Raw genomic sequence first — 27,657 nt, forward strand, 5'->3', positions numbered from 1 at the left:
ATTCATTTAATATAATTAAATGAATATTATTATTGTAAATCATAACTTTCTTGTGAATTTGTTTTTAAATATATTACATTTTAGGCACATTGCACAAGATGACAAAGTCTTAGCTCCTCTACCATGCATCTCCATTAATGTGCCTATTTTGTGCACATCACAAAAGACTTGTATCGAAATGTAGTGGGGAAGGCATGAAGAGGCACGACTAGTAAACTACAAGGGACGATGACGTGGTATAAGCATGTCAGAATAGACTTATGGTTTTAGGTTTAATAAATATGTTCATATGTTCGTTGTGAAGAGTGCAATTTTGTACATCTTAGATTTGAACCCCCAATTATATGCATGTGTGTTATGAAAAGCAGGGTGCTTGTGAAAAAAAGCAATTCTCCCATGCACGCGAGGTCCTGTGAAAGCCTCAGCCGTCCATTTAACCGAAGATTCGCATGCATGCATGCATGCTTATCTCCTATGCAAGCATGGTATTAATTACTTTTTGATGGGCACCGAATACAACTTTTGGCAGAGATGGCATGCTCTATCCATCCAACCTCTCATGTTGTTTATTTTAGCTTTCAAATTTGAATATACTATATCTTTTAAATCGAAAGTCCAAATTAAGTTTCTTTTTTATATTTGCGTTTGTTGCGACGAGGACATTCGAACAAGGTCACCCGAACATTTTGACAACTTTTAAATTTTACTAAGTTCTAATATTAAAACTTAATAGTCATAATATTAAGTTTTTACCAAGTTTCATTTGTTGTTATGGTTTATGGTCTAGGGTTTAGAGCTTAGTGATCTAAATGCTCTTATATTTCTTTACAGAGGTAGTACTATTTAAAACATGGTCATTTAGGCCTCATCGTGTCAAGTTCTAACAAATGAAACTTTGTGAAAATTCTAAAACTTGTCAAAACGTATTCAAGAGTGGTCTTATTTGAAAGCCATCATCACACGAAAAACAAATATTCAAATGAAATGTAAATTGGACTTTCAGTTCAAAAGATACACTAGATTCAAATTGAAAGTTAAAATAAGGACCCTGATAAGTGCCACACGTGTGGCATGAAGCAATTCCGTCTTGGCTTTTTTATGCAAGTTTAGTTATCCGAGGATGGCAACTTTAGTTGTGAAGCATGGCAACTTTCTGTCTGGATGACAAGTTTTAGTTTTTTTTTTTGGGTTTTGTTTTTTTCCGAAAGCCAACTTTAGTTGTAGAAAACGTTAGGACGGTGTTACTTCGTGTCACATTTGTAGCACTTATCATTTGGGTAAAATAAAGCATGGGAGTACGGATGGGTGGACCATGTCATTTTCGCCGAAAACTGCATGTGGAGACCCACCCAAAAATAATAATCAAGAGGACTGCTACACACACGATGGATTATGCCCGATCTGTGGACGACAAGCTATAGCAGCCATCGATCAGTTGAGTTCGCCTGGGGTGCAGCCATCGATCACCCGGTCGTCTGGGAATCTTCCAGAACATTGTCGTGTGCGTAGTAATTTCGAATAATCAATGGACTAATTCAGGCACGAGACCTCCCATGCACGAGAGAAAATCCATTCTCGCTTGTGCAAATGAATGTTATATGGCGGACGGATTGCATTTCAGTTAGGCTCGTGATTCATCTACTAACACACGGGTTGTGTGGGCCCAAGTACTCCTTACAAAATTAATCATGACACACACAAGCTTTATTTCCTTAATTAATGGGACAAGAATATAACATGACCACAATAATACAAATCTTGGACAGGACAACAGAGAAAGGAAAGTCCAAAGCAAAATGCTACCCCATGACCATCGAGCTTCATCGGTGCCCACCCTTTGGCGCCGCAGCCGCCGGGGAAGACACGCATGGATGCACCTTCCCGGCGGTCCATGAGTTGCAAGCTGCCTTCTTCTCTTCTTGACCCATAAAACCCTCCTTCCTCTCTTCTTGGATCATCGACTTGCCCGCCATCGCCGTTGCCGCGGCCTTCTTGCTGTCGCTGATCCTCTTCCTCAGTCTCTCTTGCTTCACGTGTACCTGTGCGTAGCTTAACCCCATGGAAGCCATGTTGACTTGAGTAAGAGAGAAGTTGGCTAGAAAGATGAAGGCTTGAGTTGATGTGATTGTGGGTGTTGGTTTGTGCATACGTGCGTGTATTTCTAGGCACCAGTTGGAATTATTGGGGTGCGAACCGTGTGCTGGCTTGTAATAAATTTCTATGGGCACATCTCCTTTGCCGGTTTAGATGGATCATATGCAAACCGGGGGTGGACTTGCCATTGCCAATATAGTATTTCACTACTCCTAAAAGCAGAGAAGGAGATGAGTAGAACTCCAGCACAGCACCATCAGGTTAATAATTTGCTTTGCCTGGCAGTGCAATCCACTGCATGCTTCACTTATGCATTGTCTGTCCTTAAAATCTGAATTGGACATCTCTCCGACTCCCCAAGATGATATTGGATCCACAAATTTTAAAAACTTCAGATTTGGTAGGTGCCACTCGCACTCTGAAAGTAGTCTGGAGAAATATCGACCACTAATGTAGCGAACCATTGTATTTAAAACTTCAGATTTGGCAGGTTGTCACACTTTGGAAGTTCACCGCCGGTGAGTTCTCGACCACAATAGTGCACTACAGCGGTGTACTCCCTCCGTTTCTAAATATTTGTCTTTCTAAATATTTCAACAAAGGACTACATACGGAGCAAAATAAGAGAATCTACACTCTAAAATATGTCTACATACATCTATATGTGGTAGTCCATTTGAAATGTCTAGAAAGACAAATATTTAGAAACGGAGGGAGTAGTATTTTATCATTAGTCAACTGGGAAGATATTATATCTTATCGCCTCTGATTAAATTAGTCGCACACAAAGAAGACCTCGCTAGGCGTTTGGTCAGCTGCTCTTTTGCAAAGATCAGCTGGGTTGCGAGTCGCTGGATGTGTCTCGTGTAGCAGTCGGATCATTGTAACATGAATCATGTTGCGGTCATCCATTGTAACATGGACCATGCTGCGGCCACCTCAAGCTTGCATGGTGTTGCAAACACGTGGGGTGCAGCATGGACTATGTCGTGGTCTTCCATTGCAACATGGATCATGCTGCGGTCACCTTCAGCTTGCATAACATTGCACTCCTGTTTGCAGCACAGCTGGTTGCGACCATGGCAGATGTGACAACATGTGGTGGTCTGCCGCACTTTGATCCAAAAAGACGGCTGATTTGTAGCGCGGACGACCAGGCTGGCAGAAACACGCGACGAGCATGTCTAGACGGCTGGGTATGCAGGCGCAGGAGATAACCTTGCAACATGGGAGTGCAACGATAGCTATACAATACCGCCTGGAGCCAGTGCGACCCCATTGAGGGGGGTAGCCGGAGCGCCTCCCATACGTCGATGGAGTAGGATGAGACAGGAGATAAGGATAGAGCTAGGAGATCTAAGGTGGGGACCCTCGATCTGGCTGGAGCAAAGGACACACACACACACAGAGAGAGAGAGAGAGAGAGAGGATGTGGTCGAGGGTCCAAGATGCTTCTCAAGATGGGATCAAGTGAGACGCGTGTGGGGCCTGATGGGGCATGTGGCGCCTGCACGACCCGATTGAAGTCATGCGCATGATTAGTTGGGCATAATAGCTACATGTCAGTCGCCTTAGTTTTGATTTTGGGTCAGTCGATTTCGCTAGAAGGGAGAAACCATCGGAGGGGAGGAAGAAGCTCATCGGAGGAGAGGAAGAAGCTCGCTGGTAGGCTACCCCACCAGCTATCTTCGGGTGGGGGTGAGGGAGGCAGCACCGCGGTAGTGGGGGGGGGCAGCACGGCGGTGGTGCAATTTCGCCGGAAAAAAATGGTCATCCCCCGGTTTAGAGGGATGGTCGGGGGCGGTTCAGGGGTGGGCGATGTGGCGAGGCAGTCGCGGGGGGCGACAGTAGGTGGCTTGGCTGGTGGTATGCGAGCTGGTAAGAGGAGGAAGATGAGTCGGAGGTTGAAGAAGACAATATCGCTGTTGATTTTGCATTCAACGTTCCAAAATGATCAAGTGGCTAAAACCAGTTTTCAGTCGATAAACTGTTAGCCATGCCCTTAGTTGGTACATTTAGGGCATCTTCAACAGTTTATTTGTTAGATTGTTGATAAAATATGGCATATGTCATCAGCCAACACATTATCATGCAACTATTCTAATAGGTTGTATCTAGTTTGCCCAATACGAGGTGAGAAAATAAATAAGGTGCTCTCTCATTCTATAGGCCTTGTCTTGGGCGTTACTTTGTCTGAATGGGTTCTTCTGCTCACCCTTCCCCTACTGGCATGATTGTGTGGTTCAAAACGTAAACATTCATGAAAATCGGTGATGGCGGCCACCTTTCATTATAAGTTTCTTCCTGTACCTAAATTTTCCTCTTTATAGGTGTTTCTCCGCACATGTTGCACCTTTGCTCGTGCCCGGGGACGACCGGAGGAGCATTGCTGGGCTGGAGACAAGGAGGAGGAGCGCCGACATGGCCGGAGAAGATGGAAAAGATGAAAAAATGAAGGGAAAAAAGATCATCGGAATTTGGCGGCCAGAGGTTGGTGGGGCTGCGGGGTGTCGGCCGGTGCAGGTTGGTCGTTGGAGGAAAGGAACACGGCGGAAGCGGCACTGACGCGCAAGTGACCGAGCAATAGAGAGAGGCGGTCGCGTGAGAGGAACTAATCTTTTCTAAGAATTGATTTTGCTCTCTCAAATTTGTGAACCGAGGGAGCACTCTCCTAAAATAATCGAGGAGCTAAACCCTTAAGGGTTCAGATAGGTCTAGTTTAACTCCTCAAAATAAAAATTTAAAGAGTTAACCAGTTTTGAGGGATCGGCTAAGATGCTCAGCTGGATCATACGCAAGCAGGGTTGCACTTGCCGGTGCTCCTAAAAGCAGAGAAGGTGATGACTAGAACTCCAGCACAGCACCATCAGGTTAATAATTTGCTTGCCTAGCAGTGCAATCCACTGCATGCTTCACTTCTATATTATTTGTGCTTAAACTTTTAATCAAATGTATTATATCTCTCCGTCTCCCCGAGATGATATTGGATCCACAGATTTTAAAGAGACCACGATTTTAAAAACCTTCAGATTTGGTAGGTGGCACTCACACTTTGAGAGTAAGCTAGAGAAATGACGATCGCTATTGTAACGAATTGCTGTATTTAAATCTTCAGATTTGATAGGTGGTAGTTGCACTTTGAAATTCACCGCCGGAGAGATCACGACCACAGCAGTCCACTACTGCAGTCGATCGTGGTGCAGACATTGAGGAGTATATTACTCCTATTTTATCATCAGTCAACTAGAAGATATTATATGTACTCACCAACCAAATTAGCGCACAAAAAAAGGTAGCACTATTTTTACTTTAAAAATAAGACTTTCCTTTTGAGGCAAGATAAAGTTACTTTAATTAGAAAAAAGATTCTTAGCTGCTAAGTCAACCAGTCATTGATCATTATCATAATTCATAAGCAATTGGGTCGTGTCGTAATTCCCTCCATGCTGTAACGAATCATTATAACTCTGCTACTGGCTCTTTGTCAGGTCACATGTTATTCGACCGGTGGGCGGTGGATATGGTCCAAGGACATAGATTTTGTGGTAGGATTGTGGAGATGTTGTTGCTAGGCAAGCCCTAGATGGATGGCCTTGGGTTTTCTTTCTTTTTAAGTCGATTTGTTCAGTATTGATAATTGGTATTTTTTTTAAATATTAAATCATATATAGAAGTGTGCACACTATGTGCCGGCAAAGCATCCACCACCAATAGATCCTTCGAGATTCGAACCAACATTTTTGAGCTCAAGTATTCTTACGTATTTGTCTGTGTCCAATATATTTTTACATATTTTTATTAATTTTGGTGGGTCTCTTGATTTAATCAGATGTTCAATTTTCAAAATTTGAACCTTTTCAAATCTCATTCATTATTTATTGTTGATTTCCAGATACATTGCTAATTGAAATGTCAAAAATGCATTTCACTAACATTTCACCATTACCATATCGGATTTCATAGGCAAGTTAGACAAAGTTCACGTATCCATTCTAGAACCATTTTAGGTACATTTCAAAGAAAGTAAAAAAATTCAAACAAATTCCACGACGGTTTTCTTACATTTTCTAATGCGACTGTATAATTGTTTCATATACAATTCACAAATCATAATATATTATTCACACTAACTGCATTTCAATATCTTAGTGGCAATTCATATCTATTTTGAAAACATTTTAGAGCAAATTAATAATTTATATATATTCTACAAAAAAATCGTAAAATTTTGATTGCATTTTCAATAATATAATTCATGATTTTTTAGATACAGTTCACAAACCAATTATTCCATTCATAATTGAAATTTATAGATACTTCCATAGGCATTTCACAAAATATTCAATGACATCTCACAAAACTACACTTCAACAAAAAAATCACTGACATTTCACGAGTACATTGCAACATGTTTTCATCTTATTTCAGCTTTGATTTAGTCATAATTATAAATAACTTATATACATATTGTGGTGCAATTTTAGAAATTTGACATTGAATCAAATTAGGCTCTCAAACAATAATTAAACTGAAATGTTTTTTTGTAAACTAAAATCATGTTTCAAAGTGATTTCACAGTATTTCACTGTCATTACACATATCATGGATCTTTTTAGATGGCGGATCCTTCGACTTAACCAACCTAACTTGATTTCCCTACAGGGATAGTAGAGGAAGGAAAGTTCAAAGCAAAATACTAGTACTACTACTCACATGTCACAACCCCAGACTATATACTTGCACACTCTAGTGATCTAGGAGTAGGTATGCAACGATGTTCCTTGGCCGCAAGATTCACCGGTGGCCACCCTTTGGCGCCGTAGCCGCCGTTGAAGATGCACATGGATGTACCCTCCCGGCGCCGGCGGTCCATTTGTTGGAAGCTGCCTTCTTCTCTTCACCAGTAAAACTCTCATTCTCATCCTCTCCGGTCATTGACTTGCCCATTGTCGTCGCTGCCGAAGCCTCCTCGCTGATCCTCCTCCTCAGTCTCTCTTGCTTCACGTGGACCTGTGCGTAGCTAAACCACATGGAAGCCATGTTGAGTAGAGAAGTTAGCTCGTAGAAGGATGAAGGCTTGAGTTAATGAGATAGTTGGAAGGTTGTGTGTGCATACGTGCGTCTATTTATAGGCGCCAGCTAAGACAACTGGGGTGCTGATTTCTTAATACTTCCACGCACACAGGAAAATCAAAGAAATGGATATTTAGAGCAGCAATAACAGAGATAACATCCATGAGTTTTTTAATCCATCCTTTAGCACCGCCTGACTCGGACACGGTGTTTCCTTCCTTCGCAATACCCGGCCAGGGCAATGTAGCTATCCCAATAAGATATGAAAGCTGGGCCACACCTGAGCAAGGAACTTATACATAGAGTGGCAGTGCAATCCGCAGCATGCTCACTACAAGAAATATGTCAACTTGTGACCTTCTGTCAGTGACCCTGGAAGAATTGGTCATAAATCTACGACCATTTGAGACCAATTGGTCAAAAGCTGTTCGGGGGGCTCTAAACCCTAAACTATAACGACCATTTTGGTTAGAAATGTCGTAATTTCCTTACACGAAATGGTCATAAAGCAGACAGGACTAGTCCGCTGCCTTATTTCTAGCTGATCACGATCAATATAGATGGTCATAACCTTATAAATTATGATGGGTTGCTATGACTAGGTGCCACCTCATCAGTTTTGCCTATGTGTCATGTCCATGTGTCAATTTTTGCCCTAGGTTGTGAAGCAACCTATATTTCTGTCATTCCTAAAATTCCCAAAAAAATCCATAAATTCTTTGGGTCATATCTTCGTCAAATATGTAAAAAAAACCTTCCTTGCCTAGTTCAAAAATAATTCAACAATATTCATTTTCCTATTCTGTTCAGAACAACACTTTGTGAAGGAAGTGCTATTTATATATTCTTGATTGCCCTCAAAATTTTTGGGCACTCTTTCCTATCCAAACCATTGCCTCGTGATAAAATTCAGCTCCATTTTCCCAGTAAATCTTCCTCGGCAAATTTCCAAAGTTTTTGTCCACCTAGAAGCATTATGAAGGAAGTACCATTTTTATATATCCAAATGACATGAAATTTATATAGTTCCTTCATATGCCCAAATTATCGCCCTCCTCCAAATTGCAGCTCAGTCAAATCATCTATGTGAGCCCAGGTTCCATTTATATTTTATGGCCAGATTGGCACATTGCAAAGTAAGTGTTATCTAGATCCCTCCTATTACCCTCAAACTTTTTGGGCACTCTTCCATACCCAAATCATTGCCACATGATAATATTCAGCTCCATTTTCCTGGTAATTTTTTCTCAGAAAATTTCCAAAGTTTCTATCTTGAGAGAAGCTTTGTGAAGTAAGTACTGGCTAGGCTTACCCAAGTGATGTGAAAATTTACCAGGGCATGACCATACCTATGTAACTTACCTACACCAAATTTGAGCTCATTTCATTTATCCAATTTCTCTCGCTAATTTTCCCAAGTTTCTGTCTAGAGAAGCGCATTGTGAAGGAAGTACCACTTTGGCATGTCCAAATGGTATCAATTTTCTACAGTGCTTTCCTATGCCCAAATAACCATCCTCCACCAAATTTCAGCTCAATCCATTTCATTATTTTGAGCCCAACATCAACATTCATATTTTTGTCCAGTGTGGTACTTTGCAAAGCAAGTACCCCCCAGGCTCCTCCTTTTGAGCTGAAAATTTGTGAACACAGTCTTCTTAGTAGATGATCATCCTCAGCCAAAACTCACGCCCATTGGCCATGTGCATTTCCCGTACCGCTAATCAAACACTTGGCTGCTAATTCATGTTTAAGCATAGTTCGGTCTCCTCATGAGAATCTTATGTTGTATTTTTTCTTCCTAGCACCTACCTGGGGAGTGCCCAACCCACTAGACATGCCTAGGCCGCCCAGAACGCATGGCAACTCCACGGTCACGCGGTGACCATGTGGCGGGCATGCGAGTTTACGCGCTCTAGAGCTGGGGCCCTCGGCCACCGTCCAAACCTCGATGTATCGCCACCAAACCATGTATTTCTGATTAAATAGATACTTATGTAACTATAAATGATTTCTGGAGAAAATAAAGAGCAAACTATAAGGCAGTTGCAGTTCAAATTTGACCCATTTCCTGTTGAATTGGCGGAAATTTGTCTTTTTGACGAGAGGTGGATCAAAACTTTTGAAACCCAACCATTTTGTCAATTGTGCATTAAATATGTCCTAGTATTTTATAAAATTTATTTGGTCCAAATTTGCAACAAATATATAGTAGGTCCTTCACAAAAAAACTCATTTTGGGCACTCGAAAAATGGAAAATTGATTTTTCGTCCAAAGAAAATGAAAACTCCCTTAGGCAACATTGTTTTCCATTCCAATATGCACCCTTGTGCACAATATGAGATCATTTGAACAAACTATGCCATGAATGTGGCCATAAGATTGATCATTTTGGCTTGAAAGCAATGAATCTTCACACATAATAGCCCATTTCTGAGAACACTTTTTTAAAAAGAATTACCGTATTACAAGTTTATTATTTTTCCTGGTAACTTGGTCACATATAATGACACAATGCGAAGGTTTTCCAATTTTTAATTTTTTTTTAATTTTTTATGCCCGTTTCAAAATGCGGTCAAAACGGCGGGAATGACCGTTCCTAGCTAGTGGTTGAATCTTGGAATTTTTTTGGTGTTTCTCTGATTAATAGATACTTTTTTACCTAGAAATGATTTTTGTAACAAAATAAATAGCAAACTATGAGGGAGCCACAGTTCAAATTTGACCCGCTTCCAACTGAAACGGCGGAAATTTGTCTTTTTCACCAAAGGTGGATCAAAACTTTTGACACCCAACCATTTGGTCAATTGTGCATTAAATATGGCCTAGTATTTCAAAAAAATGACTTGGTCCAATTTTGCAACAATTATTTGGTAGGTTCTTCACAAAAAAACCTCATTTTGGGCACTCAAAAAATGGGAAATGATTTTTTTGTTGAAAGAAAATGAAAACTTCCTTAGGCAACATTGTTTGCCATTCCAATATGCACCCTTGTGCACAATATGAGATCATTTGAACAAACCATGCCATGAATGTGGCCATAAGATTGATCATTTGGCTTGAAAACCATTGATCTCCACACATGATAGCTCGTTTATGAGAACACTTTTTTAAAAGAATTGCCGTATTACAAGTTTATTATTTTTCCTAGTAAATTGGTCACATATAATGACACAATGCGAAGGTTTTCCAATTTTTTAATTTTTTTAATTTTTTATGCCCGTTTCAAAATGCGGTCAAAACGGCGGGCATGACCGTTCCTAGCTAGTGGTTGAATCTTGGAAAAAATTTGGTGTCTCTCCGATTAAATAGATACTTTTGTACCTAACAACGATTTTTTTGGAAAAATAAAGAGCAAACTATGAGGCAGTTGCAGTTCAAATTTGACCCGCTTCCAACTGAATCGGCAGAAATTTGTCTTTTTCACGAGAGGTGGATAAAAGCTTTTGCACCCAACCATTTTGGTCAATTGTGCATTAAATATGGCCTAATATTTTATAAAATTGATTTGGTCCAATTTTGCAATAATTATTTGGTAGGTTCTTCACAAAAAATCCTCATTTTGGGCACTCAAAAAATGGAAAATGATTTTTTTGTCTAAAGAAGATGAAAACTTCCTTAGGCAACATTGTTTTCCACTCCAATATGCACCCTTGTGCACAATATGAGATTATTTGAACAAACTATGCCATGAATGTGCCATAAGATTGATCATGTGGCTTGAAAGCCATGAATCTTCACACATGATAACTCATTTCTGAAAACACTTTTTAAAAATAATTTCCGTATTACAAGTTTATTATTTTTACTGGCAACTTGGTCACGTATAATGACACAATGCGAAGGTTTTCCAATTTTATGATTTTTTTTTGAATTTTTTATGCCCGTTCCAAAATGCGATCAAAACGGCGGGCATGGCCGTTCCTAACAAGTGGTTGAATCTTGGAAAACTGTTGGTGTTTCTCTTATTAAATAGATATTTATGTATCTAGAAATGATTTTTGGGAAAAATAAAGAGCAAACTATGAGGCAGCTGCAGTTCAAATTTGACCAGCTTCCTTCTAAATCGACGAAGATTTCTCTTTTTCACCAAAGGTGGAACAAATCTTTTGACACCCAACCATTTGGTCAATTGTGCATTAAATATGGCCTAGTTTTTTATAAAGATGATTTGGTCTAATTTTGCAACAAATATATAGGTCCTTCACAAAAAAACTCATTTTGGGCAATTGAAAAATGGAAAATTGATTTTTCGTCCAAAGAAAATAAAAGATTCCTTTGGCAAAATTGTTTGCCATTCCAGGATGCACTCTTGTGCACAATATGAGATCATTTGAGCAGACTATGTCATGAATGTGGCCATAAGATTGATCATTTGAGCAGACTATGCCATTTGAGCAGACTTTTTTAAGGTATTTACCGTATTAGAAGTTTGTTTTTTCCTAGACACTAGATCACATATAGTGACACAATGCAAAGGCTTTTCATTTTTTGATTTCTTTAATTCTTTATGCCAATTTCAAAACGCGGTTAAAACCATGGGCATAACCGTCCGTAGCTGCGGGTGGAATCTTACAAAACTCATAGTGTTCTGTGATGAAATATATACATGTGTACATAAAACTGACTTTTGGAAAAACAATGAGCAAACTATGAAGTTGTTGTAGTTCAAATTTGACCCGGATCCTCATGATTTGGTACAAGTTGGTTTAAATGGCCAAAAAGTTGGTTATCATCATCCATAAAATGTGGTATAACTTGAGTGAAAATTTTAGTGGTTCCATTTTGCAAAATATTATTGGTAGTTGCTTCATAAACCCCTTTGTTTTTAGCACTTAGAGACTATATTTTAAATTACAGCCGTAGTCTCTGATACGTCTCCAACGTATCTATAATTTTTGATTGTTCCATGCTATATTATATTCTGTTTTGGACATTAATGGGCTTTATTATACACTTTTATATTATTTTTGGGACTAACCTATTAACCGGAGGCCCAGCCCAGAATTGGTGTTTTTTTGCCTATTTCAGAGTTTCGCAGAAAAAGAATATCAAACGGAGTCCAAACGGAATGAAACCTTCGGGAACATGATTTTTGGAACGAACGTGATCCAGAGGACTTGGACCCTACGTCAAGACATCAACCAGGAAGGCCCGAGGTAGGGGGCGCGCCCTCCACCCTCGTGGGCCCCACGTTGCTCCACCGATGTACTTCTTCCTCCTATATATACCTACGTACCCCCAAACTACATCATGTCATCTTACTTAAAGCGTTACTCTATTCTTATGAACTTGATACTCTAGATGCATGCTGGATAGCGGTCGATGTGTGGAGTAATAGTAGTACATGCAGGCAGGAGTCGGTCTACTTATCACGGACGTGATGCATATATACATGATCATACCTAGATATTCTCATAACTATTCTCAATTCTGTCAATTGCTCAACAGTAATTTGTTCACCCACCGTAATACTTATGCTCTCGAGAGAAGCCACTAGTGAAACCTATGGCCCCCGGGTCTATCTTCCATCATATTAATCTTCCAACACTTAGCTATTTTTATTGCCTTTTATTTTACTTTGCATCTTTATCATAAAAATACCAAAAAAATTATCTTATCATATCTATCAGATCTCAGTATCGTAAGTGACCGCGAAGGGATTGACAACCCCTTTATTGCGTTGGTTGCGGGGATTTATTTGTTTGTGTAGGTGCGAGGGACTCGTGCGTGGCCTCCTACTGGATTGATACCTTTGTTCTCAAAAATTGAGGGAAATACTTACGTTGCTTTACTGCATCACCCTTTCCTCTTCAAGGGAAAACCAACACACTGCTCAAGAGGTAGCAGTCTCCAACAAATCAGGACGTCTCCCCCGCATCACCCTACCGTAGGCGATCTGAGCCGTCCGATCGTCCCGGATCCAACGACAGACTTGACCCCCTCACCGTCTCACCCAACTAGCCCTAACACAACCCGCACCACTCGTCCTCTCGCCCCCTCCCTCCTACGCACCCACAGCCGCCGCCCTCTCCCTCCCTCAGATCTCGATCCGCCGCCACCCCCAAACCCGTAGACGTGGTGCTGTGGCGCCGAGGCCGGGCCGACCTGAGCGCCCTACTCCCAGCGACCGCCGTCGCCTCCGGATACACGGCCGTGTCGCTGGCCGCCGACGTACTCCTTCTCCTCCTGGTCGTGTTGTACGCGTGGTCCAGGGCCGCGCGCCTCCTCGGCCACCCCGCGCCGCCCATCCCCGACCTGCAGCCGACGGCCGACGAGCTTGCCGCGCTCATCCGCTCCGGCCTCGCCTCCGCCTTTCGCCGCGTCGCGCAGGGCCCGCCTGGCTCCGGGCGCGTCTTCGCCTGTCTCGCCGCCGCCGCCCTGCTCGCCAGGCTCGCGCGCGACCTCCCCACATGGTGCTACACAGGCACAGTGCTCCCTCCCTCCATTCTCTTTGCTCTGCTTTCTTGTCTGAATAATACTGCGTCTTTCTTCAGAATTCGATGACATGGTTGAGTTGGATCACTTCACCTCCTCTGATGGACTGATTGTTTTTGTGGTGGCACTCCAATCCTGCAGTTGTGGTGGGCGCCGGAAACCCTAGCTGCCGGGACGCGGCCATGGTGACCGACCGGAGGCGCAGGACTCGGACTCGGACAACGGTGGTATGGTAAGGATCCCAACTCATCTTCCCTCCTTATTCTTTCCCACTATGACCCTTGCCTCGTGTTGTCTGTGTAGGTAGGCGTCATGGAGCGGAGCTTGCTCTGTCCGGGACGCCATGGATCTGTTGCGCGTGAAGCTCTTTCTTCCTCCAGCACAAGAACGTACAAGCAGCATCCAAGGTCCGCCCCTCTATCGATTTCCTCTTCTTCCATCCCCTTCCCCTCCATTCCATTCCCTGATGCATTTCTCTGATGGATGGGTTGGGTTGGTTGCAGGACGAACCCGGCGGAAAACCCATGGTGCCATCTGCAGGACAAATCGGTGTGCTAATCTGTCGAGCTTTCCTTCTGATTTCACGGTAAATCACAACCTTCCAACTTCAAACTACTGTAACGTGCATCCGACAGGCTAATTGTAATCTTCGTGGTGCGTTTGAGACCGTTAGAGAGAGTCCAGCATTTACCATGGTAGGCAGCAGCCATGATCCATGTCAGGATTTTTTCGTAGGAATGCATTGTTGTGTACTTATTGAGAATGATTGCAATGCCTATTTTTTTTCTACATATAGAATACAATTTTCACTCACTGGAGAAACTTTATAAAATGTTTTGTGTGCTTATTGAGACCGTTAGAGAGAGTCCAACACTTAGCTATTTTTATTGCCTTTTATTTTACTTTGCATCTTTATCATAAAAATACCAAAAATATTATCTTATCATATCTATCAGATCTCACTATCGTAAGTGACCGTGAAGGGATTGACAACCCCTTTATTGCATTGGTTGCGAGGATTTATTTGTTTGTGTAGGTGCGAGGGACTCGTGCGTGGCCTCCTACTGGATTGATACCTTGGTTCTCAAAAACTGAGGGAAATACTTACGCTGCTTTACTGCATCACCCTTTCCTCTTCAAGGGAAAACCAACGCAGTGCTCAAGAGGTAGCAAGAAGGATTTCTGGCGCCGTTGCCGGGGAGTCTACGCAAAAGTCAAACATACCAAGTACCCATCACAAACCCTTATCTCCCGCATTACATTATTTGCCATTTGCCTCTCGTTTTCCTCTCCCCCACTTCACCCTTGCCGTTTTATTCGCCCTCTCCTTTCCGTTCACCTCTTTTTTGCTTGCTTCTTGTTTGGTCATGTGTTGGATTGCTTGCTTGTCACGATGGACCAAGATAATATTAAATTGTGTGACTTTACCAATACCAATAACAATGATTTTCTTAGCACTCCGATTACTCCTCTTACCGATACTGAATCTTGTGAAATTAATGCTGCTTTGTTGAATCTTGTCATGAAAGATCAATTCGCCAGCCTTCCTAGTGAAGATGCTGCTACCCATCTAAATAGCTTCGTTGATTTGTGTGATATGCAAAAGAAGAAAGATGTGGACAATGATATTGTTAAATTTAAGCTATTTCCTTTTTCACTTAGAGATCGTGCTAAAGCTTGGTTTTCGTCTTTGCCTAAAAATAGTATTGATTCTTGGAATAAGTGCAAAGATGCTTTTATCTCTAAGTATTTTCCTCCCGCTAAGATCATCTCTCTTAGAAACGATATTATGAATTTTAAGCAACTTGATCATGAACATGTTGCACAAGCTTGGGAGAGGATGAAATTAATGATACGTAATTGCCCTACACATGGTTTGAATTTGTGGATGATCATACAAAATTTTTATGCCGGATTGAATTTTGCTTCTAGAAATCTTTTAGATTCGGCCGCGGGAGGCACTTTTATGGAAATCACTTTAGGAGAAGCTACTAAACTCCTAGATAATATTATGGTTAATTATTCTCAATGGCACACTGAAAGATCTACAAATAAAAAGGTGCATGCGATAGAAGAAATTAATGTTTTGAATGGAAAGATGGATGAACTTATGAAATTATTTGCTACTAAAAGTGTTTCTTCTGATCCTAATGACATGCCTTTGTCTACTTTGATTGAGAATAATAATGAATCTATGGATGTGAATTTTGTTGGTAGGAATAATTTTGGTAACAACGCGTATAGAGGAAACTTTAATCCTAGGCCGTATCCTAGTAATTCCTCTAATAATTATGGTAATTCCTACAACAATTCTTATGGAAAATTTAATAAGATGCCTTCTGAATTTGAGACTAGTGTTAAGGAGTTTATGAATTCTCAAAAGAATTTCAATGCTTTGCTTGAAGAAAAATTGCTTAAAGTTGATGAATTGGCTAGGAACGTTGATAGAATTTCTCTTGATGTTGATTCTTTGAAACTTAGATCTATTCCTCCTAAGCATGATATCAATGAGTCTCTCAAAGGCATGAGAATTTCCATTGATGAGTGCAAAGAAAGAACCGCTAGGATGCGTGCTAAGAAAGATTGCTTTGTGAAAGCGTGTTCTTCTAGTTTCTATGAAAATAAAGATGAAGATCTAAAAGTTATTGATGTGTCCCCTATTAAATCTTTGTTTTGCAATATGAATCTTGATAATGATGGGACTGAATATGATCCACCTTTACCTAGAAGGCGTTCCAAAAATTCTGAGTTTTTAGATCTTGATGCAAAAATTGGTAAAAGTGGGATTGAAGAGATCAAAACTCTAGATATTAATGAACCCACTATTTTGGATTTCAAGGAATTTAATTATGATAATTGCTCTTTGATAGATTGTATTTCCTTGTTGCAATCCGTGCTAAATTCTCCACATGCTTATAGTCAACATAAAGCTTTTACTAAACATATCATTGATGCTTTGATGCAATCTTATGAAGAAAAACTTGAGTTGGAAGTTTCTATCCCTAGAAAACTTTATGATGAGTGGGAACCTACTATTAAAATTAAAATTAAAGATCATGAATGCTATGCTTTGTGTGATTTGGGTGCTAGTGTTTCCACGATTCCAAAAACTTTGTGTGATTTGCTAGGTTTCCGTGATTTTGATGATTGCTCTCTAAACTTGCACCTTGCGGATTCCACCATTAAGAAACCTATGGGAAGAATTAATGATGTTCTTATTATTGCAAATAGGAATTATGTGCCCGTAGATTTTATTGTTCTTGATATAGATTGCAATCCTTCATGTCCTATTATTCTTGGTAGACCTTTCTTTGGAACGATTGGTGCAATTATTGATATGAAGGAAGGGAATACTAGATTCCAATTTCCGTTAAGGAAAGGCATGGAACACTTCCCTAGAAATAAAATAAAATTACCTTATGAATCTATTAGGAGAGCCACTTATGGATTGCCTACCAAAGATGGCAATACCTAGATCTATCCTTGCTTTTATGCCTAGCTAGGGGCGTTAAACGATAGCGCTTGTTGGGAGGCAACCCAATTTTATTTTTATTTTTTTCCTTTTTGCTTCTGTTGAGGAATAAATATTTGATCTAGCCTCTGGTTATATGTGTTTTTATGTTTTAATTAGTGTTTGTGCCAAGTTAAACCTATAGGATATTCTTGGATGATAGTTATTTGATCTTGCTGAAAATTCCAGAAACTTTCTGTTCACGAAAATAATTGTTAAAAATCACCAGAACGTGATAAGATATTGATTCCAATTGCTGCTGATCAATAGACAAATTTTCTAGGTCTTCCTATTTTGGCTGAATTTTTGGAGTTCCAGAAGTTTGCGTTAGTTATAGATTACTACAGACTGTTCTGTTTTTGACAGATTCTGTTTTTCGTGTGTTGTTTGCTTATTTTGATGAATCTATGGCTAGTAAAATAGTTTATAAACCATATAGAAGTTGGAATAAAGTAGGTTTAACACCAATATAAATAAATAATAAGTTCATTACAGTACCTTGAAGTGGTGTTTTGTTTTCTTTCGCTAACGGAGCTCACGAGATTTTCTGTTAAGTTTTGTGTTGTAAAGTTTTCAAGTTTTGGGTAAAAGATTTGATGGATTATGGAACAAGGAGTGGCAAGAGCATAAGCTTGGGTATGCCCATGGCACCCCAAGATAATCTAAGCAGACCAAAAAGCCAAAGCTTGGGGATGCCCCAGAAGGCATCCCCTCTTTCGTCTACTTCCATCGGTAACTTTACTTGGAGCTATATTTTTATTCACCACATGATATGTGTTTTGCTTGGAGCGTCTTGTATTATTTGATTATTTGCTTTTTAGTTTACCACAATCATCTTTGCTGTACACATCTTTTGAGAGAGACACACATGATTCGGAATTTATTAGAATACTCTATGCGCTTCACTTATATCTTTTGAGCTATATAGTTTTTGCTCTAGTGCTTCACTTATATCTTTTAGAGCACGGCGGTGGTTTTGTTTTATAGAAACTATTATTCTCTCATGCTTCACTTATATTATTTTGAGAGTCTTAAACAGCATGGTAATTTGCTTAAATTGGGAAATTGATCCTAGTATGTTAGGTATTCAAGACTAGTAAAAAACTTTCTTATGAGTGTGCTGAATGCTAAGAGAAGTTTGATGCTTGATGATTGTTTTGAGATATGGAGGTAGTGATATTAAAGTTGTGCTAGTTGTGTAGTTGTGAATTTGAGAAATACTTGTGTTGAAGTTTGTAAGTCCCGTAGCATGCTCGTATGGTAAACGTTATGTAACAAATTTGAAACATGAGGTGTTCTTTGATTGTCCTCCTTATGAGTGGCGGTCGGGGACGAGTGATGGTCTTTTCCTACCAATCTATCCCCCTAGGAGCATGCGCGTAGTGCTTGGTTTTTGATGACTTGTAGATTTTTGCAATTGGTATGTGAGTTCTTTATGACTAATGTTGAGTCCATGGATTATACGCACTCTTACCTTTCCATCATTGCTAGCCTCTTCGGTACCGTGGATTGCCCTTTCTCACATTGAGAGTTGGTGCAAACTTCACCGGTGCATCCAAACCCCGTGATATGATACGCTCTTTCACACATAAACCTCCTTATATCCTCCTCAAAACAGCCACCATACCTACCTATTATGGCATTTCCATAGCCATTCCGAGATATATTGCCATGCAACTTTTCACCGTTCCGTTTATCATGACACGTTCATCATTGTCATATTGCTTTGCATGATCATGTAGTTGACATCGTATTTGTGGCAAAGCCACCGTTCATAATTTTTTCATACATGTCACTCTTGATTCATTGCTATCCCGGTATACCGTCGGAGGCATTCATATAGAGTCATACTTTGTTCTAGTATCGAGTTGTAATCATTGAGTTGTAAATAAATAGAAGTGTGATGATCATCATTCATAGAGCATTGTCCCAAATAAAAAAAGAGAGAGAAAGGCCAGAAAAAGAAGGCCCAAAAAAGAGAAAATAAAAAGGGACAATGCTACTATCCTTTTTCTACACTTGTGCTTCAAAGTAGCACCATGATCTTCATGATAGAGAGTCTCTTGTTTTGTCACTTTCATATACTAGTGGGAATTTTTCATTATAGAACTTGGCTTGTATATTCTAACAACGGGCTTCCTCAAATGCCCTAGGTCTTCGTGAGCAAGCAAGTTGGATGCACCCACTTAGTTTCTTTTGTTGAGCTTTCATCCATTTATAGCTCTAGTGCATCCGTTGCATGGCAATCCCTACAACTTGCATTAACATCAATCGATGGGCATCTCCATAGCTCATTGATTAGCCGCGTTGATGTGAGACTTTCTCCTTTTTTGTCTTCTCCACATAACCCCCATCATTATATTCTATTCCACCCATAGTGCTATATCCATGGCTCACGCTCATGTATTGCGTGAAGGTTGAAAAATTTGAGATTACTAAAGTATGAAACAATTGCTTGGCTTGTCATCGGGGTTGTGCATGATGAGAGCATTCTTGTGTGACGAAAATGGAGTATGACTAAACTATATGATTTTGTAGGGATGAACTTTCTTTGGCCATGTTATTTTGAGAGGACATAATTGCTTAGTTAGTATGCTTGAAGTATTATTATTTTTATGTCAATATTAAACTTTTATCTTGAATCTTTCGGATCTGAATATTCATACCACAATTAAGAGAATTACATTGAAATTATGCCAACTAGCATTCCACATCAAAAATTCTGTTTTTATCATTTACCTACTCGAGGACGAGCAGGAATTAAGCTTGGGGATGCTTGATACGTCTCCAACGTATCTACAATTTTTTATTGTTCCATGCTATATTATATTCCGTTTTGGACATTAATGGGCTTTATTCTACACTTTTATATTATTTTTGGGACTAACCTATTAACCGGAGGCCCAACCCAGAATTGCTGTTTTTTGCCTATTTCAGAGTTTCGCAGAAAAAGAATATCAAACGGAGTCCAAACGGAATGAAACCTTCGGGAATGTGATTTTTGGAACGAACGTGATCCAGAGGACTTGGACCCTACGTTAAGACATCAACCAGGAAGGCACGAGGTAGGGGGGCGCGCCTACCCCCCTGGGCGTGCCCTCCACCCTCGTGGGCCCCATGTTGCTCCACCGACGTACTTCTTCCTCCTATATATACCTACGTACCCCCAAACTACCAGATACGGAGCCAAAAACCTAATTCCACCGCCGCAACCTTCTGTACCCGTGAGATCCCATCTTGGGGCCTTTTCCGGAGCTCCGCCGGAGGGGGCATCTATCACGGAGGGCTTCTACATCAACACCATAGCCTCTCCGATGATGTGTGAGTAGTTTACCTCTGACCTTCGGGTCCATAGTTATTAGCTAGATGGCTTCTTCTCTCTCTTTGGTTATCTTTACAAGTCTCTTCAAATTATCAGTTTGGTTTGGCCTACTAGATTGATCTTTCTTGCAATGGGAGAAGTGTTTAGTTTTGGGTTCAATCTTGCGGTGTCCTTTCCCAGTGACAGTAGGGGCAGCAAGGCACGTATTGTATTGTTGCCATCGAGGATAATAAGATGGGGTTTATATCATATTGCATGAGTTTATCCCTCTACATCATGTCATCGTACTTAAAGCGTTACTCTGTTCTTATGCACTTAATACTCTAGATGCATGCTGGATAGCGGTCGATGTGTGGAATAATAGTAGTAGATGCAGGCAGGAGTCAGTCTACTTATCACGGACGTGATGCCTATATACATGATCATACCTAGATATTCTCATAACTACGCTCAATTCTATCAATTGCTCAACAGTAATTTGTTCACCCACCGTAATACTTATGCCCTCGAGAGAAGCCACTAGTGAAACCTATGGCCCCCGGGTCTATCTTCCATCATATTAATCTTCCAACATTTAGCTATTTTTATTGCCTTTTATTTTACTTTGCATCTTTATGATAAAAATACCAAAAATATTATCTTATCATATCTATCAGATCTGAGTCTCGTAAGTGACCGTGAAGGGATTGACAACCCCTTTATTGCGTTGGTTGCAGGGATTTATTTGTTTGTGTAGGTGCGAGGGACTCGTGCGTGGCCTCCTACTGGATTGATACCTTGGTTCTCAAAAACTGAGGGAAATACTTACGTTGCTTTACTGCATCACCCTTTCTTCTTCAAGGAAAAACCAACACACTGCTCAAGAGGTAGCGGTCTCCAACCAATCAGGACGTCTCCCCCGGATCACCCTACCGTAGGCGATCTGAGCCGTCCGATCGTCCCGGATCCAACGACAGACTTGACCCCCTCACCGTCTCACCCAACTAGCCCTAACACAACCCGCACCACTCGTCCTCTCGCCCCCTCCCTCCTACGCACCCACAGCCGCCGCCCTCTCCCTCCCTCAGATCTTGATCCGCCGCCGCCCCCAAACCCGTAGACGTGGTGCTGTGGCGCCGAGGCCGGGCCGACCTGAGCGCCCTACTCCCAGCGACCGCCGTCGCTTCCTAGATCCTATTCCACGTCGCCTCCGGATACACGGCAGTGTCGCTGGCCGCCGACGTGCTCCTTCTCCTCCTGGCCGTGCTGTACGCGTGGTCCAGGGCCGCGCGCCTCCTCGGTCACCCCGCGCCGCCCATCCCCGATCTGCAGCCGGCGGCCGACGAGCTTGCCGCGCTCATCCGTTCCGGCCTCGCCGGCATCGCCTCCGCCTTCCGCCGCGTCGCGCAGGGCCAGCCTGGATCCGGGCACGTCTTCGCCTGTCTCGCCGCCGCCGCCCTGCTCGCCAGGCTCGCGCGCGACCTCCCCTTATGGTGCTACACAGGCACAGTGCTCCCTCCCTCCATTCTCTTTGCTCTGCTTTCTTGTCTGAATAATACTGCGTCTTTCTTCAGAATTCGACGACATGGTTGAGTTGGATCACTTCACCTCCTCTGATGGACTGATTGTTTTTGTGGTGGCACTCCAATCCTGCAGTTGTGGTGGGCGCCGGAAACCCTAGCTGCCGGGGCGCGGCCATGGTGACCTACCGCAGGCGCAGGACTCGGACTCGGACAACGGTGGTATGGTAAGGATCCCAACTCATCTTCCCTCCTTATTCTTTCCCACCCTGACCCTTGCCTCGTGTCGTCTGTGTAGGTAGGCGTCATGGAGCGGAGCTTGCTCTGTCCGGGACGCCATGGATCTGTTGCGCGTGAAGCTCTTTCTTCCTCCAGCACAAGAACGTACAAGCAGCATCCAAGGTCCGCCCCTCTCTCGATTTCCTTTTCTTCCATCCCCTTCCCCTCCATTCCATTCCCTGATGCATTTCTCTGATGGATGGGTTGGGTTGGTTGCAGGACGAACCCGGCGGAAAACCCATGGTGCCATCTGCAGGACAAATCGGCGTGCTAATCTGTCGTGCTTTCCTTCAAACTGCTGTAACGTGCATCCGACAGGCTAATTGTAATCTTCGTGGTGCGTTTGAGACCGTTAGAGAGAGTCCAGCATTTACCATGGTAGGCAGCAGCCATGATCCATGTCAGGATTTTTTTCGTAGGAATGCATTGTTGTGTACTTATTGAGAATGATTGCAATGCCTATTTTTTTCTACATATAGAATACAATTTTCAATCACTGGAGAAACTTTATAAAATGTTTTGTGTGCTGTTCACCTACAATTTTGTTTAACTGTTCATGATTAAAATTCAGTGGCCCCTCTTCTTTATACACGTGAATGTGCAGTTCACCTACAATTTTGTGTGCTGTTCACATTGAGAGCTCACAAATAAGATTTTATCTCCCCAAATAGGCCGCAGAAGTGTGTGCTGATTGCCATTACAGGCTGAATTTGTTGACGGCCTATCTTTTGTCTAGCGCATTGGAGGCATGTCCTCACTGAGAACTGAAATAGTGAACTGAAGGTTCACGTGCCGTGTGCTGCCATAGCATACTTCTCACACCACGCCAACCTGTGACTTCACAACATAGTGGTGAGGGACTTTGTATCTTCAAAATCTGGGCGTGGTCTTTTTTTCCAGACCAACTAAATATACGCTTTAGTTCAAGGACAGGTCCGAAAATGTTCAAGTACCGAAACTGAGCCTTTAGTTGACAGACTAGTATTCCCTTGTCAATGCTTACTCCATTTTACTAGATTCAGTTATACCCTGTGATTTATTTTACAAAGGTTATACCCTACAGTTTAGCTCTGTGTTACGAGGTATTGACCATCTGTATGTTGATATTGATGTATATGATAGTTCACCTGCAGCAAATCTTGCATCAATTAGTATGCTGCTCCTACCCCTAGTTCCCTTTTCTGCTCCTATAGCATTGCTCTGTTGGTTTAGAACACTAGCAAAAGGAGTAGTAAAAGCTTACTGATGTAGGAGTAGTAAAAGCTTCATCGTTGATCCTGATTACTGACATGGGAGATATATCTTCTTTTGTGTATCAATTACATAGTACTAGCAGTACTATGTAATGGAACAGTCTATATACTGTTATTTTTAGGTTAGGTTGAAGTGATTGGCAGGCCTTGGGATTATGCGATTCTGCAAGTTTGTAGAGGATGTAGAGTAGAGGAAGCAGGTGAGCCGTAGTGTTGCGTCCTTCTAAGCTTAGACTCTGAGATGCTTTGTTTGTTTTCAACATAGATTGCTTGTTGATCTGGGCCTCTGATGTGCTGTGCTAGTGCGTTATTTTTGCAACTGCTGATTTCTTACTATGGAGGAACAAGAAGATCTCTGGCGGGGTGCTCGCGTGCACCAACGACCATGTAGTTGTTGTTTGAGGTCCTCTAGTACCATCTCCTCACCCTTCTCTGCCACCACTTCATCCCCATCCTGGGCATCCTCTTCCTCTGGTCCAACGCCTCTGCCTTCGTCAACAAGCAAGCTTCTTTAAATTTCTGTTGTTATTTGCACTATATTCCACACACACACCTCATGTGAATCTGTGATCCTATCCATAGACCAGTAAATTTATTGCACTATTTGCTTGGTGTGAAGTATCCAATATTTGTTACATTATGTCTTTAAGTAGTAAAATTGAGAATGGCAAGCTAAATTCCTCAACTTAACTGCTCTTTCATTGTACCACCAAATACTGAAGTTTTGCTATGTATAACATTGTTACATGTGTTTTTGTCTATATATCTTAAACCATTTTACTCTGTTTTCTGTTCTTCATGTATGTCCAGTTTCACATTGCTGGTGTTTCATGCCATATTCATCAATCCAGCTCACATGCCTTATGATTGAGTAACTTGATTAGTATTAATGCCACTGTCCTATCTCAGTAAACTGTTTGTTTTTCAGTAGCAAAAAAATAAAGTAAATCTACTATATCTTGGTATTCTAGAATTCTGGTGCCTCACAGAAGTTTGCTTTATGTCCTAATTTAGCTTGCAAACCTGATAATTTGTTGTCTGTTCTCATTTCTTGTCATGTAAGGGAATTAGAACTAGAGAAATATATACGTACATGTACCTCAGCTATTGCAAATACCAACTATACATCTTCTTGTTAATTACTACACATCATCTTGTTGCAGCATTATTGGTGAAACAAATTTGTTTTTTTGCTGGCAGATTTGCTGTTGGCGGCACTAGGTGGACAAGTTGTACCTTCGGAGTAGTACTATATCAACCTGATGGAACCTTCAAGTTGTTTCATTGATTTTCCATGAATATATACTACTACAGCAGCCAGTTACTATCACTACATGCCATCCTTTTTATTTTCAGTAGTGATTTTGATGCACAAATGCTTGTGAGAATATGATGCTTTAGCCTAGATATATGATGCAAAGTATGTTGCTGCAAGTGTTAGGTCCTCGTTGTGGGTTTCTAACTTTGTAGCGCTGAGGATATCTTTTATGTTGCACCTGAAATTTTCTATTGAAGTCGTTAGCTAAGTAGTTGCTTGTAGGACTTGAGCATCGGTTCTACTCTGAAAATCATGTGTGTTTGATGGTATAATTATCTTTGGTTCATCTACACTTGGTAGCTTGTATCAAGCTTGAACATCAAGGTGCTAGACCATGGTTAGCCCGAGTCTTTGTTCAACTTCCTATTAGTAGAAAGCAATGTCAATGTGTCCCAGTTTGGCTGTTTCATCTGCTCCAGTGCCATCTGATGAGGTGCCTGGATCTAGGTGCCATCCCCGCCTCTGTGTCGAGTCATTCAATTTGTGGTCGCATAGTAGCGTCAGTGTTGTGTACTAATGTTTAGCACGGATGATGTACATACGGTGTGTCTACACGCGAGACTATCTAATCCCACCCAATTAATGGTTGTTTTAGTCATGCTGCTGGTTTTAATCATGGATATGGGAGAATGCATGATGGACATGCTAGTTGGTTAATACTCCTATCTGTGATAGTGCATCAGGAACTCTGCATGCTGCTGTCCTTTGTCTCATCATCTTAACTACTACAGTAGTAGGAGTATTTTATATGTTGTTCATTTCTTGGCCACCCAACATGTTTTCTAATCATCCATCTGCCTCATGTTATATGATCCCTACCTAGTAACTTCATTATATGCAAACTTGTGGTGTTGGTTCAGTTTAGTCAGATTAATATGTATACTGCTATGCTGCTGCTACTACTACTTGTGGCAGGGAATACTCTCTGTTGAGTATTTTGAGGAATGAAGATCTGTTAAGTATGGAGTTAGGAATATCTAATAAAAATTTCTGCTATATACATATGCATGAAACTGAGATTGCTAGCATCATTTACACGAGATACACCCTTTGAATTGAATTGATTGGTTCAGTTTCGTATATTCTTCACCGAGCATTCTATCATGCTTGTAACTAGTGCTCTGCTCATGTTGTAAGACATGATTTTCACTTCCTGCCATTCCAGCCTTCTATCATGATTACAAGATTTTTCTTTGCATGGCAGCAGCACCAGTACCTTGCTGCTGCTATTGGGAACGGAAGGGAGTTGTTCCATGCACCTAATAGAGGGAAAAAATCACCTTCGGCATCTACGCCATCACCTTGGGCGTGCTCGTGGCGCTGCTGCTCGGACTCAACATGTCTTGGAGTGCCATTACCGCCGCCCTCACGCTCATTTTCCTTGACTTCAAGGACGCCCGCCCCTGCCTCGAGAAGGTAATTGTTTGTCCGTTCGTCCGTCTGTAGTTAACTAAGTTGTGCCCCATTGATGTCCTACTATTGTTAATTACCATGGTGCTGATGCTGTTCAGAATATGATATGTGCCATAATTCTAAGTTCTGGTCTCTCTTAACAGACACTTCTAGCTTTTCTGACTCAAAGTTGTTAACTTGGTACTGCATGAGTTTTACTACTGCTAACACAGAGAGTATTTACTACTGCTAACACAGAGATTTTGTATGCACTGCTATCCGATGAGTGCTTTCTTTGTAATATTTCACCTTAGTATGCATAGGTTTATTCCGTTTGAACTCTGCATGACATGAAATACATATTTACATTTTTTTTCTCAACTTGTTTTCACTGTCACTTGATGCATACTTAGCTTGTACTTGAAGCTGTGGGTTACTGATGGTGATTTTGTTCTACTTGAATGCATTGGTAGCCCCATCATTGAGCGAAGATGCAACAGCGGCAAGAAGCTCACGGATGTGTGCATCTAAAGCACACCATGGAGATCATCCACCTCCTCACAGTGGCAAGAAGAGCTCCATGCTGAAGAACATAACACTTGTAGAGATTGTAAAGTATTGTATCTAGTTATTGAACTTGTGGAGCTTGTATGTTAGAGCTTATTACGTGTTATTTGTACAACAGGAGCTCTGTACTGAATTTGGTTGATAATATTTGAAGTATTTCATGTGTTTTCTGTGTGCCAATTTAAATACTAGGTATTTATTTACGTCAAATTAGAAAATGAAGAATATGGCCCTGACAGCTAGGACCCAGTACCAGAATTTGACAATGGGGACCCACCTGACTAGTGAACCCATTTTATAAAAAAAAGAAAACTGAAACTGTTGAGACAAAAAGCCCACGGCCCAAAAATAAAAAGGCTGCAATGTTGGGCTTGGCCCATGAAGCCGACTAGAATTAACAAGGAAAAAATATAATAAATGGGCTGAATTAATGGGCTCGGCTCATATAGACACCTAATTGGACCGGGCTGATTCTTATCAACGACCTTTTCATCTGGTCGCAATTTTGCCACGTGAGCTTGCCATGTCGGATCCGACGTGGTCTGGGCAGACATCTAGCGACCAAAACAGAAGGTCATAGAATCAATGACCTTTTGTTTAGGTCATTGCCTTCCACGACCTTCTCACAGAGAAGGTCGTTAATTTCAGTTTACGACTGTCAGCTTTTGACCATCTGTTTTAGTCACAAAAAGGTCGCAAATGAAAAACAATGACCTTTCAGTGACCAATAGTGATGGTCGCAAGTTGACATATTTCTTATAGTGGCTTCACTTCTGCATTTTCTGTCCTTAAAACTCTAATCAAATGGATATCTCTCTGTTTACCTGAGGTGATATTGGATCCACAAATTTTAAAATCTTCCGATTTTGCTAGGTACTCGCACTTTGAAAGTAGGCTGGACAAATCTCGA

At 41.3% G+C, this 27,657-nt stretch overlaps 2 long non-coding RNA genes across 2 annotated transcripts; both read left to right on the forward strand.

Moving 5' to 3' along the window:
- Positions 1 to 13,781: 13,781 nt before the first annotated feature.
- On the forward strand, positions 13,782 to 14,163 carry LOC123124340 (uncharacterized). Its single transcript, XR_006461055.1, has 3 exons — positions 13,782 to 13,838; positions 13,910 to 14,013; positions 14,110 to 14,163. It is a non-coding gene; the product is annotated as an uncharacterized lncRNA (long non-coding RNA).
- A 7,257-nt stretch (positions 14,164 to 21,420) lies between these two features.
- On the forward strand, positions 21,421 to 26,927 carry LOC123119471 (uncharacterized). The gene is made up of 6 exons (XR_006458695.1): positions 21,421 to 21,911; positions 21,993 to 22,165; positions 22,237 to 22,340; positions 22,437 to 22,595; positions 24,671 to 26,204; positions 26,654 to 26,927. It is a non-coding gene; the product is annotated as an uncharacterized lncRNA (long non-coding RNA).
- Positions 26,928 to 27,657: the final 730 nt, after the last annotated feature.

The sequence above is a fragment of the Triticum aestivum genome, chromosome 5D, assembly GCF_018294505.1.
Source record: "Triticum aestivum cultivar Chinese Spring chromosome 5D, IWGSC CS RefSeq v2.1, whole genome shotgun sequence".
NCBI classification, from domain to species: domain Eukaryota; kingdom Viridiplantae; phylum Streptophyta; class Magnoliopsida; order Poales; family Poaceae; genus Triticum; species Triticum aestivum.